The sequence below is a fragment of the Chlorocebus sabaeus genome, chromosome 1 (genome assembly GCF_047675955.1).
Source record: "Chlorocebus sabaeus isolate Y175 chromosome 1, mChlSab1.0.hap1, whole genome shotgun sequence".
In the NCBI taxonomy this organism is placed as follows: domain Eukaryota; kingdom Metazoa; phylum Chordata; class Mammalia; order Primates; family Cercopithecidae; genus Chlorocebus; species Chlorocebus sabaeus.
In genome coordinates, this window is record NC_132904.1 from 126,901,748 (window position 1) to 126,916,867 (window position 15,120).

Genomic DNA, 15,120 nt, shown 5'->3' on the forward strand with positions numbered 1-15,120 from the left:
TGTGTGCATGTGTGTGCATGCACGTGGGAGTGGTGTGCTGGTGGATGGAGAAGGCGGCAGGATCTTTGCCTCCACAGGGATCCTGGGCACACATCGGATCCTTGAGACAGGGCACAGGGTCGCTGGCCTCCTGCAGGCTGCTTTGCCTGGGCCACACATGCTGGTATGTGCAGGGGTCTGCGGAACTCGAGGCTCTACCACACACTGGAGGGCCACACGTCCTTGGTTCCCTCCATGCTTACTTTTGTGCCTCAGTTTCCTTCCAGCTGCAAGTCCCCGTGCAGTTGGGCTCTCTCTTGGGATTGGAATCAACTGTTGTTGATGGGAGCAGCGTGATGGCGCTTTCCCCACACCTGGAACTGGGGGTGAAATGTGCGATCGGCTTGGGGGAGCATGCCGTTTCTCCTTCTGCTTGGAGGCAGCCGGAAAACTGTCTCAGCCCCGGTGCCCTCAGTCATTAAGAGTAATAATAGCTTCCATTAATCAAGCAATCAAGCACTAGGCTGAGCATTTTATGTGTTTGCATACATTATTTCTTATAATCTTTCAACAACCCTGAGAAGTTGCCTTTCTAATCACAAGTTTACAGATGAGAAAACTGAGGCTCGGGGGGAACATGACTCATGCAATTCGTGCAACACAGCCAGAACTTGATCTGCAGAATACATTACTGTCAAAGCCCTGCTCTTAACCAGTCCGCTCTGATGCAGCCTGCTATCCAGGTTAAGCACTCCTCGGGCCATGGGCTGATGCCAAAGGAATGGTGGTCCCTGAATGGTCTTGACTGGGAGGACCTTTAGAATGAGGGGCTTCTTCTGTCCTCCAGAACCGAAGATTTATCTGACTTTGGATAGGGCAAGTGTACTTTTCCTTCCCCAGCTAACAGACAGAATTCACTCCTTCACTGGTGGGTGAAGTGATGCTGATGAGAGATAGTCCTGTGAATACCAAAGCAACAACATCTGAATGTACCTGTATGCACCGGGGCTGAGGTGAGGAACAGGAGCTGGTAGGCAAAGGTCCACGGGATGCCTTTGCTCCTTGCCAGCATGCTTACATCATCTTTGAGGCTCAAATGATTCAAGAGTAAATTAAGGATAAAACACTTGCCTCTCTGGGTCTTGTGGGCATTAAATAAAATAATGTATGTAAATGGCTGAACACAGTGCCAGGCTTAAAGAAGTGCTCAGGAAAGGGTAACCAGCATTGTTAATTATTTCCTTTTCCAGGTGGTAAGTAGCAAAGCTGCAGCAGTTCCTGCTGCACATCTGCACCTGCAAGCACCAGGGCTTGGAGCCAGGTGTGTCTAGATCCCATCTGGGCCTGCCAGACTTGTGATATTGAGCACCATACTTCCCTCTCTGAGACTCAGGTTTCTCATTTGCAAAAGGGGAAGTTCATGGTCTCTACCGTCTAAGGTGGTGTATAAGAAAAGGGAAAGAGGGGCTGGGCAAGTGGCTCATGCCTGTAATCCCAACACTTTGGGATCACAAGGTCAGGAGATCGAGACCATCCTGGCCAACATGGTGAAACCCTGTCCCTACTAAAATATGAAAAATTAGCCGGGCATGGTGGTGCACACCTGTAGTCCCAGCTACTTGTGAGGCTGATGCAGGGGAATCGCTTGAACCTGGGAGGCAGAGGTTTCAGTGAGACGAGATTGCACCACTGCACTCCAGCTTGGTGACAGAGTGAGACCCCGTTTCAAAAAAAAAAAAAAAAAAAAAAAAAAAGGAAAAGAAAAGAAAAAAGGGAAAGAGGAGAGAACCCATCTAAAACACAGCACAAAGTCATGGCACCGAGTTGATAAATGGCAGCTATTATTATAATCATCATGATAATTATTGTACTACTCATGCATCAAATCTGTAGGAGTTGTCCAAGTTCCTGTTGAAACCTAGAAGCTGCAGAGAGTATCTTCATCGCCTGGAGATGAGAATATCAGCACAATTCATAGTTCATTAGAGGAAGCGGTGTGTTGCTAAATGAGTCCCCCAGGAGTTAAGGACACTTCTAAAAATTGTTTCAAGTCAGTCTGTGGAGTATAAAGCAAGGACAGAGAACAGTCTTTTCCTCAGGCCTCTTTTGTGCTCATGTTTTGACTTTGGTCTGAGCACAGCTTCCATCTGAAGAGGTGCCTGTCTCCTCTCTTCTCCACATCATATGGATTGGGGATGCTTGACTCTGGGTCCTTGCACGTCACCTGAGAAGTATCTGCTACTAAGAGCACAGAATGTGATCACCTTGCACTGACCCCATGGCTTTATCCATATCCCTCAGCCTTTTCTCTCAGACCAAGCCAGATTGAAAGGTTTTTGTGTTTCTAGTCCTTCCTCTCCTATGTCCTAAATTTATTTATTTAAATTTTATGCCCTTCTCTATTTGGAATACATTTGTCTTCAATCAATCCATCTGCACACGTTTTTCTAATTCAGTGGCTCTCAACCTGGCATATGTTTGAATCACTTGGGATAATTTAAACATAGGAATCTGGGTTGAGGGTGGGAAGGAGGGGTCTTGAGTGTCAGTTTCTCTTTTAAAGATTCCCAGGTAACTATGCAACCCCATTTGAGAATTAGTAATCTAGTTCTTTCTCTATGTTGGCAAAAATACCAGCCTTGCAAGATTGATGAGGAGATGCAAACTGAGTCATGTCTGTGGAAGCTCCTTGTCAGCTATACAGCAACATACGTACATATGTCTCTTGTTGCGTTTGGCTTTTAGACAGATTTACACGTTGGCTTCCAGATGCACTGCTGTAGGTGAACAGTGAACATGGTTTTTGCTGTGCAGTCCTCATCTCCCCACTTGCTGCTTTCCACAACCTCCGTTCCTCTCTGACTCTCCCTGGGCAACTTGTGTGGGTCTCCATCTGCCTCAGAGTGTCTCCCCAGCCTGGTTGACTTCAGAGGTGGCTTCATGCTGCAGATCCATGGAGCAGGACACAGCCCTCAAATTCATGTGGCTTGTAAACTGATATAGTTACTGAAATGAAATAGTTACTGACAGGGAGGAGGGTGGCCCTCTGTGTCCTATCTTGTCCACCTAGGGCACTGGTACGTGGAAGCAGGCCTTTTGGCCAGGTCTACCAGATGATTAACAAACACTTGCACAGAAACCAGCACCTTACTGCTGTGTTCATCAAATCAGACAGTGCCTGTGTCAAATCCACTGTCTCACAGTGTTGGCCTGTCCCTGATTCCACACGTGAAATCAATTACCACACGTTAGGGGATGTTTAACACTTTAATAGAGCATTTTTCTCTATCATTGTTTGCATAGAGGGGATATGAGGAATCATTACCAAGTGACCAGCAATGGATTTTGTATTGGCAGAGAGGAGAGACTGGAGCCTAGTGAAGTGAATTCAGAATGCCCCAGGGAACTTTACAAAGTCCCTATACAGGGCCTCCCAGTGGCTGAAGGGGTTGAGAGAGCTGCATGCGGACTGAGGATTCACTGGAAAATTCTGAAAGTCCATGTGCAAATCTGGGGAATGCCAATCACTTCCTCTGAATCTCATAGATGTACACCTCAGCTCACACTCACATTCTCCAGCCATTCTGCCTGGTGCTGGCTTTTGCTCACAGTAGGCTTCACACACAGCACATTGCTCACCCGAAAAGGAATAGTGTCATGCTTGAAGGCATGGTAACATGGCTTGGCTGTGTCCCCACCCAAATCTCATCTTGAATTGTAGCTCCTTTAATCCTCACATGTTGTGGGAGGGACCTGGTGGGAGGTGATAGAATCATGAGGGGCAGGTTTTTCCCATGCTGTTGTTGTGATAGTGAATAAGTCTCATGGGATCTGATGGTTTAATAAAGGGCAGTTTCCCTACACATGTTCTCTTGCCTGCCGCCATGTAAAACGTGCCTTTGTTCCTCTTTCATCTTCCACCATGATTGTGAGGCCTCCCTAGCCATGTGGAACTGTGAGTCCATTAAACAACTTTATAAATTACCCAGTCTCAGGTATTTCTTCAGAGTCGTATGAAAATGGGCTAACAGACACGGGCTTGAAATCAGAACATAATGATGTGAATCCCAGCCCCAGTCACTTCATGGCTGTGGGGCTTCAGACAAGTCACCCAACCTTTTTAAACTTCAATGTCTTCATCTATAAAATGGAGGTCCTAACCAATAGGACTGCCCTTGGAAGAAATAGAATTAGAAGAGCTCAAGCATATGAAAGCATTTAGTTCTGTGCTTGGTGCTACTTCATAAATGTCAATAAATGTTTTAGAATAAAAGTTTTCTTCTCTCTCTTCCTTTAATCACAGAGCCACTTGTCCTTCAATCATACTAAGTATCTTCTCAGCAATATCATTTCTGGAGTCAGCTCTTTCTCTTCCTCTCCCTCCTCCACCCTTGTCAGCAAAGGGGCTGGCCGGGCTTATCTCTAAAATCCTTCCTAGCTCCGGTCCTACATGTGGCTGGTGAATTCAAATAAACACATACATATACACCCCCGCCTCTCTTACATGCACAAAGACAAAGAAAACGGATGAAGGTTAATTTTTTTGGCCCCTTCTCATAATGACTCATCCATAACGATTTCTACTGGTTGTATTTTCTTCTGTGACAGAAACAATTTACTGCATTCTTGCAGAGCCCATTTTCTCAGCGTGATCTAGTTGTGTGGTGGTTTGGGAAGTAATTTACTGATATTTTGCTTCAAAATAGCTTACAAAGACAAAGGGGTTTTGTTGACACCAAGGTGCATTCCTTATGGGCTGGAAAAACAGGATAAAACCATTTAAAAAGTGAAAACATGGTATTATCATCACTTTGAACTTCAGTTGTAAATCAAACACCCCTAGTTGAGACTGGCCTCTCCTCCCCTTCATTTCTGCATCCTGCTCTGTGTGCCAGCAGTGGATTGTTTGTCTGCATGGGCAAATTCACATTCCATCTTGTCAGAAGCAACTTTCATATTTGATTATATTCCCCATCCTTGGAATGCCAATGTATGACTTTCTTCCATTTCTCACCTTTCACTCTCTGAAAAGCAAGCAGCCATTGCAAGGCCCGTAACTAAGCAAGGTCACAGAGCCCTTGCCTCCCTGGGTTCTGTCCTTGGTCCCAGCTCCTTTTTTCCCTTGGGCATTCCTCAGCCTGGTAGTATTGATTCTACAGTAGTTCCCCCAGCCCTCTATTCAGGTTGCAGACTAGAGAGCTGCCTGGAGGATCCTTACTGGTCCCTGGCTTTGGACAGAAGTAGTGATGCTGTCCTCCTCATCCTCATCCTCTCCAGGGAGGGAGCATCCTCAGCCTCTCTCCATAATCCGCTGCAGCCTGAGGTCTCCAAATTAGACAGGATTTAGGCTTCGTCTTGGTCTTAGAGTTGGCAGGCATTTGTTATTGGTTTTGCCCAAGGTTTTATACTCATTTTAAGATTAATAATGATTTTAGAATTTTATAATGGGCAAGGTTTATGATCATCAGTCTAATCCTATAAGCCTAAATCCTAAACCAACATGAATTATGCTCAGGGTGGCCTAAGCAGCTGCACAGATCTTTGATTTCCTGAGTAGTAGACATGAGTAGGGAGGAGACGGGAGCAGCTATTGTCAGCTCCACACTGTGCCCTCCCTGACTGGGGGGCCTGTGAAAATTGACTTCTAAAGGAGAGGGCTCCAAGGCCCTAACATAGGTTACGTTTATTAGTAGGTTTGCCTAAGTTGCACTTATGAAATTAGAACATGATTTCCTCTATTTTTTCAAAAACTGTTAGGTTATTATGCTTAATTTCTGGGCATTTTGGAGTCTACATTTAACCATTTGCTAATTCCCAGGCATCTGTGGAAGACCTACTACGTGTAAGATGCTGTGCTAGAAGCTTCAGAAAAGATTTTTTTCAATGGCCACTACCTTGGAGATGCTCCCAGTTTAGTGGGGGAGGGCAGTGTTCTCAGACATGTAAGTAAAGTTATTTTCTTTCTATATTTGTTATTTTCTGCTCCTTTAGCTGACTAGATGGAGCTCAAGTGGTTGGGCCTCCCAAGTGTCACTGAGTTAATATGAGTAACGTTCCCATCTGCATTCATTTCTGATTCCTGACATCTTGACTGTTTCTTTCCTCTTTCTCTTCCTGCCAACATGACATAAGAAGATATACATTTATTGGGCTGAGCATGGTGGCTCACGCCTGTAATCTCAGCACTCTGGGAGGCTGAGGTGGGTAGATCAAGAGGTCAGGAAATCAAGATCACGGTGAAATCCTTTCTCTCCTGAAAATACAAAAAAAATTAGCTGGGCACAGTGGTGGGCACCTGTAGTCCCAGCTACTTGGGAGGCTGAGGCAGGAGAGTGGTGTGAACCCGGGAGGCAGAGCTTGCAGTGAGCCGAGATCATGCCACTGTACTCCAGCCTGGGTGACACAGCGAGACTCCGTCTCAAAAAAAAAAAAAAAAAGATATACATTTATTTCTAAACCAAAGTGCCCAGAAATGACCCATCAAACTGTCTTAGGAGAGGTCACATTTCAAAAATGTAGTCTAGAATCCTGCCTGTCTCGTTTTTGTCTGTCCTGATTTCCTTGTAGCCTGGGCATGTGCTAATTTGTTCTGCATTATCCTGTGACAACTGGGTTGCAAGGACAGAACATTAATTCTCTATTAGTCAGGTCTCCAGAGCTATGTAGTCAGGTAAAAAGTCCAATGGGTCTTCAGATAGGATATTTCAGGCCCAAATTGTATCACTTTCACTCACCTACTGCCCAGACCCACAGCCAGCACCAGCTTCCTTGAGTGGCCTGGGAGGGACAGCACCAAAAGCACGCTGACTGTGATCACATAGTTTAGCACTGGACCTCTTCTGGGCTACTTGGCCAAATTAAGGCCATTATCTTCCTTGTCCTTCTTTCATGAAGGCTGCTGAGCTCAGCTAAGTGGCCCTTGGACCCTGTGGAGAAAGCAGACAGTCTTCTTGATCTGCCAGGAAGCCCGGGAGAGACACATGTCTAGTTAATAATAGAATGAGCTACTTGACAAGGCTCTTTTAATTTATTAGAGGGATGCCTCAGATAGCAGGTGGTTGGTACTAGGGAGGAAAAAAATGGGGAAAATTGTTTCTATTTTGCATATGGCATTGGCTTGCGGAGCAACTTCCACCCCTAATCCCTTTGACCCTTTTGTAGCTCAGCTGACCAACGGGGGAATACTTATTTATAGTGCCCCTTCCCCTCCTCTAACTAAGATCAATGCATTTTATTTAATTGACATCACCTTATCATATTACAACATTTAGAATTTGTCTTTATGGCCTTCTTTATACCCCAGGAAGGGCTCTTGAGGGCAACGCAAAAGGGCAACTTTGGGTGTTGAACAGGGGTCTTCATTAATTTGGGATGAACTGAGTGTCAGAAAATTGAGTTTCAAGGGCAGCCTAGGAAACTTGTCAATTTCAAGCTGTCTGCTATGGAACCAAAGCATCCTTCGTTGCTGGATTTTGGAGGCTTGTTTACGTTGGTTTGTGTAATGGCTACAGTCCCCCAGGTAGCTTAAGTAATTTCTTCATTTAGAACACCCTAAATTGTATGACATTTGAGAGATTTCCTTGACCTTGTCAAGGGCAAATGCTCACTTTGTTGCTTTTCCTTATTCTTTGCTTAAAGACAACAGACTGCTTTCTCCCTCACGGTAACTGGAGGTGAGTGGAAATGACCACAGATGTTTTATGATGCTCAAGCCCTTGCAGTTGTACTCCCTAAACTGGCTAATAGCTTCTCTCCTGTGTGTTCTTGTTCTATCTTCTGTAATTTTTCCTCCCATTTTCTTTCCAAGTCAAAATCTTTGCCCTTTATGTGAAGCATAATAATACTTAGCATTTATGCAACACTTGGCATTTTTAGGGTCTCGAATGATCAATAATGAGCTAATCCACACATGGTGATGGTTGTGCAGCAGGTTAACTGTTACCCCATTGCACAGATGAGAAAACCAAGGTCCCAGTACAGCAGCTCCCAATCGAAAGCCAGGCAACCCTTGCATATCCAAGCCCCTGGCTTCAAGTGAAGGCTTCCTTTGCCCTTGGCTCCCAGGAGTAAAATCAAGAGAGAAAGAGAAGGATTAGAAGTTAAATTTTCCCTACATGCTTTCTTTATTATAATTTAACCTGTTCCCATTTTCAACTACTTCTTTAATGACCTGCCCAAGCCATAGAGAATTCCAGGCCAGTTCAACAGGAAGCCACCTGCATTCCACTTCCAGTGCCACCCATGACTTAATAAGCCCATCCTCGCTCCTGTCACCCACGTCATCAATGGAAGTTGTACATACTTCAGGACTCAGGACACATTCCTCCCCAGTGCCTCTTTCTTGGCTTCTTGGGCCGACAGCTGGCTGGTTATCACAGTCATTTGAGTGCACCCACCTTCTAGGGCAGTCTCCTAGGCTATATTTTGTTAGCTTATTTATGAGGATGTCACATAGGCAGAATCAACAACCTTCCTGTACTTGAGCTCTAATATGTTTATTGTGTCATAACTTCTACAAGAATCATCTTTTTCTTTGAGGTAGGAGTAACCTGGATGGGTCAGACACAATGTGCTTCTTTCAAAGCCACATTGGTATTTCCCAGCACTCTGCGGTTCGTCTGTCTCCCAATTGATTCTCTTTTGATTTGCCCTGAGAGCTTTCTCATAGGAAAATTAGGTTTTGTTATCAATCTCTAACTTTCCAAGTCGCCTTCCTGCCTTTTTAACACATACATTGCATTTATTTGTTTCTTGTCTTTGGAAACCTTATCCAGTCCTTCATGAATTCTCAAAAACAGGATTTGTTGAAACTACAGTTCCATCAGTCAATTTTTAATGACATGTCCACTAAGTTATAAGACTGTGGATGGCAAGAACAATATTTTATTTGATTTTTAAAAAAATTTTCCATGGTGCTGTATACTATGCCCTGGCATATTCACAGGTGCTTAAAACCTGTGTGAAATGCATCTGCCCAGCCCTCTGGGGAATACTGCAGAATATATTATCTTGTCCAACCTTCTAGGAATTTTCAATGTAGGTGGGCAAGCAAGTCTTACATCCATGAAACTTTTAGAAAATAGTAAATGACAATATGATCAAGGGCCAGAATAGACAATAAAAACTGTGTGTATAATGCTCCAGTAAGTAAGATAATTGACAGTGGGATCTTATAGTTGGCTAAACTGGCACTGTACTCCAAGTGCAGCTGCAGACAGTGGAGGGTGGGTCTCGATTTGGGCTTTGGAGTCAGACAGATTTGGATTTAAACCTGAGCCTTCTGCAATCAAGTAACTGTGTGATTCAGACAAGTTGCTTAACCCTTGTAAGCCTTGGGTTACTTATCTGTCATATAGGAATAATCTTACTTCTAATAATGCATTCCTCTGAGGATGTAGACTCCAACAGGAAAGAGAGTGTTATCTCTTTTGTTCACTGCTGTATTCCTATTGGCTAGAAGACCAATGCCCATTTGTGGATGCAATCAACCTCACCAGGTTTTCATTAGTTTAGGTAATATACATAAATTAAAAGTTGAATGCAGTGCTCAGCATAATATATGCTCAATACAATTTTAAAATCATTATTGTAGCTTCACTTGGGTTTGGCAGTACCTAGACTTCTGGCCATGTATACCTTGAGTTCTGTTTCCTGTAGCAATGAGCCCATAGCCCTTCTAAAAGAGTATCAAGTCTGTAGAAAGCTGTCCATACATTCTGACCTGCTTCGTGTATTTCCTCAATGACTTCACCTTACTATTGTATCTTCATTTGTTCATTTAAATCTTTTGAATCTGGATTTCTTTGTTATTTTCCTCCAGATTTTGTGACTCACTTGAATCATGTCTTTTTCCATTGCCTTTCTGGCATCCCAATGGTTATAGGTGATTTTCTTATGAAAGACCTGTGCCCACTGTGAGACCGTGGGACACAGCCTGAAGCTCTTCTAGCTCCTGGATAACTAGCTAATAGTTCCCTGGAAGGAATGTCCTCAGGCCTCCTGGGGAACTGGAATGACTCCTTGGCATTTAAACCTTAGTTATTTAAAGTTTAAGACAGGGATAACCTACATAAGAGACAGTATTTTCTTGAGGAGTACAGACTTGGGGTCCAGGCTCTGCCATTTGCTAGATGTACAGCTTTGGAGAAATTAACCTCTTTGGTTTTCCATTTCTTTTTCAGTTAAACTGTGGTGAAAAAAATACCTACCAAATAGGGTAATGGTCAGTGTTAAGAAAACCTATGTGTGCAAAGCACATATATATATATATATATTCTGTTTCATGTTTTCAGAAACCATGATCAAAGCATTCATAAGTTCTCCAAAAGGGATCCATTGGTCCTGAAGTCACTTTTCACACATAAAGAGGAGGATGCTCAAAGAACCAATTTCTTGCCACTGACCTCTAGGTGTGGCTAGTACTTTCAGGCACTGCAGGGGGCTGGCTGCTGCAAAGGATACCAAAGACTGTGGGATTCACATTCTAAGGAGCCAAGACTAACAGCAATACATGAAACTACAGTGAGCAGCACAGATAGCAGTTAATGAGAGCTCAATTAGGTGGTGCAAAACCTAAGTGCTGAGAGGAAGGTCAATGAGAGCTGGGCGTGCTGGAAAGGGTTTGACTGCAGATGCTCTGGAGGCTTCCCCAGGCGTTGAAAAAGTACACTTGAGGGAGGAGATAGGGTGAGACTTTTGTTGGCAGTGAACTGAAAAAAAAAAAAAAAAAAAAAAAAAAAAAAGATTTTCTTGGAATCAGGCCTACCAGATGACTTAGGGATACTATAAAAATGAGGCCATACTCACTACCTGGAAGTCAAGAGACCTCAGCAGCCCAGGAGAAGGCCATGGTGGGAGCACATGAAGACTAAGCTGGGACCTGCTATAGAGGCAAAAATCAATACCCGGCACTCAATGCCCAGATGCAGGTGGGATTCTGGCCATCAGGGGGCACTGTAGCAGAAGCCCTGGAGCCCCAGCCATGTGTAGTCAGGACCACTGTGTTTCAGGACTCCAGGGAGTGCCATTCATGTTGCATGCACTGGGAAAGGTGCCACCTAAACTCAGCACAAAGTGGTGGCCCTGAGTGTAGTTCATCCTGCATGGTAGTGTCTTCTTCAAACAGTGTAAACCCTGGGAAGATGCTATGTGTAGTGAAATATTCCTGCAAACTCTATCGAAACGTGTCAGTTTGACTTGATCAGCACAAGATGAGTGTTCAATAAAACAGTGTATAAGGTTAATTACCAGGGCATTCCATATAGTGCAATCACTTTGTTAGTATCACAACCTTTTATATGTCATGTGTGACAACACTGCAAAGTGGTTTGTGCTGTTCATTAATTGTAACTTGGAACTTCCTTCATTTCAAAGTGGGCTTTTAGAGGCACACGTCCCCCAGATCCTGAGTAGGTGGAGATTGTTTTAAAAGGGGGATGGGGGTGACAGTTTCCCCACTGTCCTCACTAACATGCTTGCTTTTTAATTTTGTCCCTTTCTTCCTTCTCTTTTGTCTTTATCCTACCCTTTCTTTCTCCTTTCCTTCTTTCCTTCTGTTGACAAAGGTGAAATGAGTAAGATGTCTTTTAAGGAGCTCTGGGTGAGTGCACTACCTTCTACTCTAGAAAAATAGAATGAAAAGGGGTTGGCTGCAGAAACCGGGAACTTGTCTGATCCCTACATGTATTCTTCCCTTTTCCTTGTTCTATGCTATTTCTCATGCTGCCTTTATGCCTTTGATTCCTGACTTTTTTTTTAATGGATTTTGTATATGCTGGAATTCAGATGCTTTCAAAATTTTTTTGACTGAAGCACAGTATGAAATAGATTTTATAGCTTCAGCTCAGAACACACACAGAACTATAAACTCACATACACATATAACAAACAAAAGCATCACTGAATAACATTTAATCTTACGATGGAGGATGTACTCTGACATTTTATATTCTAATCTGTCTTTTTCTATTTTATTTCATCTATTCAATTTCACTTACAAAAACACTCAGCCGTAGCTTGCTAGATTTATTTCATAGCTAATTAATGGATCATAATTGATAGTTTGAAAAACCGTTTTAAATGATTATTAACTCCTGAATTACTCCTGTCTCTTAGTGGTCTTTCATTCCTACCCAATTTCAGCATATGCTAGATTGTATTATCTTTTGAAATCCAAAAGATGACACCAATAACATATATTAAATAGCACATGAAAAAAATACAAAAGAGCATGTAAACAAGTTTGAGGTACATTAAGTCGGTCTAAAAAGCTTGAAATCTCACATTTTATTCAATATTTTAAAAGGTTTTTCTTTACACTATTATAATCTCTACCTGTATTTGAAGAAAATCCTGACAGGCTCATGACATTTTTGCTCACTCTTAAGCAGGTATGCACACTGGCCAGTCAGAATGAACACAGGCAGTAAGCAATCTCTGTGACAGCACTGTGGCTGGCTGGTTCAATATCACATTGGTTCTTAAGCAACGGATCTTCTATTTAAGTTACAAATGCAAACTGAGTTTGGGAATTAGAATATGCAGTCTAGGATTTTCATCACCATTCTGAACTGAATTTAATATCAGATCAACCCTGCACCAGCGTGACAGTAACCTTCCTCCCAACCCACTTGGAACTTGAAGGCAGCCTCTGATGGGGCTGGGCAGAGGAACCTAGGAGGAAGGATGGTCACAGGAACAGGGGTGTCCTTCCCTTCCCCATAGAGCAATCAGGCCCTGGCAGCTGAGGAAAGGTGCATGTTCATGGCAAAACAACAGCATGAGGTCCCACGGATGCTCCTTACGATTGTGTTCCTCCCACACTCTGGTGGGAGCCTTCTTGGGCAAGACTCAAAGGAGGTCAGGCCCAGCTCTCTTGCTCTGGCATGGCCATGTCTGAGCAGAAGAAGCATTGCTCACTCGGACTAGCTGGGAGTGCAGGCTAATTGGAGGCCACCCTCCTATTCCACCTTTCCTTGTGAGTCAGGTTCTGGCCACTTGCCCTGACACTGACCACTGGAAACTCAGCCTCACAACATCTCTTGGGAAAAGAAGGAAGCCACTCCACCCAATACCCCCAGAGGCTGAGTCTGAAAGCATAGTGATAGCTATTGGTAAAGGAAAACTCATCATACCCTCCCTTAACCCTTTACATCCTGAAAGCGGGAAAAGTGTAGCACTGTGCAGAGTTTTTATTAATTTCCTTGTGTAATCTACACTGTCTGACCACTTACTTTGGAATGTTCTACCTACTGCATCTTGGCATCTCCACTACAATTTCAATTTTTCTATCTTGTCACTCTGTGAAGAGCATTTAAAGTTACGTGTGATTATAAAGAAAACATAACAGAATTTTTTGGGGTATTGTAACTCTGTATTATTGTAAGCCAGGTCAAATTAATTGATTTCAAATTAGTCAATTGCATTTACATCACTTAATTATATTTTTCTTGACAATAGATCTGGTGTGTTTTTTTCTTTACAAAATTCATGTAAACTTGCTTTCAGAATAATCCTTTTATATTTAGGATTCACTACTAAAATAACAGCAAAATGAAATCTGCAGCTCACTCTTTTCAGTCTTCACAAATGAAATCTTAAAGTAGATATTCCAAAAAAGGAGACTTGGTAGCCTTCTGCTCAGTTACCACAGTGGGACTTGGAGGGTCAGGGAAGTTCAAGATAAAAATCCCCACCCCCAAATTATTTGCCACACCCAACTTTGTCAAGCCAAGTATGAAGTAAGGGGAGGAAAACGGAAGGCAGCTGTCAGTCATTGCAAGCTGTCATTACGAAGTACCATAAACTGGGTGGCTTATGAATAACTAACAGTTATCTCTCACAGTTCTGAAGGCTGGAAGTCCAAGATGAAGGGGCCAGCAGACTGTGTTCTGATGAGGGTCCATTTCTCGCTTCTTGGTTTAGACATCTGTCTTCTCACTGCATCCTTATATGGCAAAAGAGGATGAGAGAGCTTTCTGGGGTCTCTTTTATTAGGGGACTAATCCTATTCCTGAGTTCTCCACCCTCATGCTCTAATTACCTCCCAAAGGCCCCACCTCCATCACACTGGAGGTTATAATTCAACATATCAATTTTGAGGGAGACACAAACATTCAGTTCATAACACAGCTAAGTTAAGCCATAAAGTCAGGAAAATAAAGGACTCACCATGGTTCAAGAGATCAGGCTGGAGGTTCAGGAGATCAGGCTGGAGAGAATAAGACTAGGGAGGGTCTGCAGAGCCGCCAAGAGGACCTGCCACGTTCTGTGTTCTTAACAATGGCAGGTAGAGTCAATTTCCTAGTGCCCTTGAGCCCGGCTCCAGGTGACCCTGTGTGTCCAGCCCACAGGTACCTAGTCCTCCTGCCTCCTGCTTGCTCTCACCCTCCGCAGGTCTAACAGCCAGTCATGGGAAGACAACTGTCATTCAGCTTTGATCCAGCATTGCAGGTGGCAATATTTTCCTGTTTTACTTTCTTTCGGTGGAGATTAAAATATTTTTACTATTAAGCAGCTACTACGTGAATAATAAGAATCTGTTTTTGGGGTGAGGGTTATCAGGGGGAGACTATATGGGAGCTCTGTGTGAATTGTAGAGGAACACAGAGAATAAGTGTAAGCTGAAGGCAAAAGATTGCTATTTAAAAAAAAAAATGACTTCATCCACTTGTGCATTATAAGGGAGTAGAGTTTTATCTCAGGGAAGATGACTCTTTTGTTTAGGAAAGGCAATTAATAGGCCTTTGGGTTAGACTCCAAAGCCCAGTCTGCAGTGGAGGATTGAGACAAAAAAGAATTAAATCCTTCTGCATACTAAAACAGAAGCCTGGACCAGAGAGTTGTGTCACGTTTAAAGCAGTACAGTCCAAACTGGAATTCCAGGTTTGCATCTCTTAAGTCTTTACCAGATCTTCAACAGAGCCCAGGGTTCCTGAGCACTCAGTGACCTTTGGGAGCTTCTAGAGTCCCTTCCCCCAAGGTTGTTTCTTTCATACAAACCATCCCATGTCATCATCTCCATCTTGCTTGGAAGACAAAATTCTGTCTTCACCTCTCTCCCTGTTCCCACCATTTTGCAGGACCTCCTACTAACGGGTCAGGCCCCCAGAGCAAGGGCCATGCAGGGCATGATCTGTATTC

General features: G+C 43.5%; 1 protein-coding gene across 1 annotated transcript in view; it reads left to right on the forward strand.

Annotated features, from left to right (window-relative positions):
- The window catches only part of NTM (neurotrimin), a 1,227,126-nt gene that overhangs the window by 139,913 nt on the left and 1,072,093 nt on the right, over positions 1-15,120 (forward strand). The window contains exon 2 of the mRNA XM_073022378.1: positions 5,798-5,921. The gene's annotated coding sequence lies outside the window, so the exon portion shown is untranslated. The remainder of the gene's footprint in view (positions 1-5,797; positions 5,922-15,120) is intronic.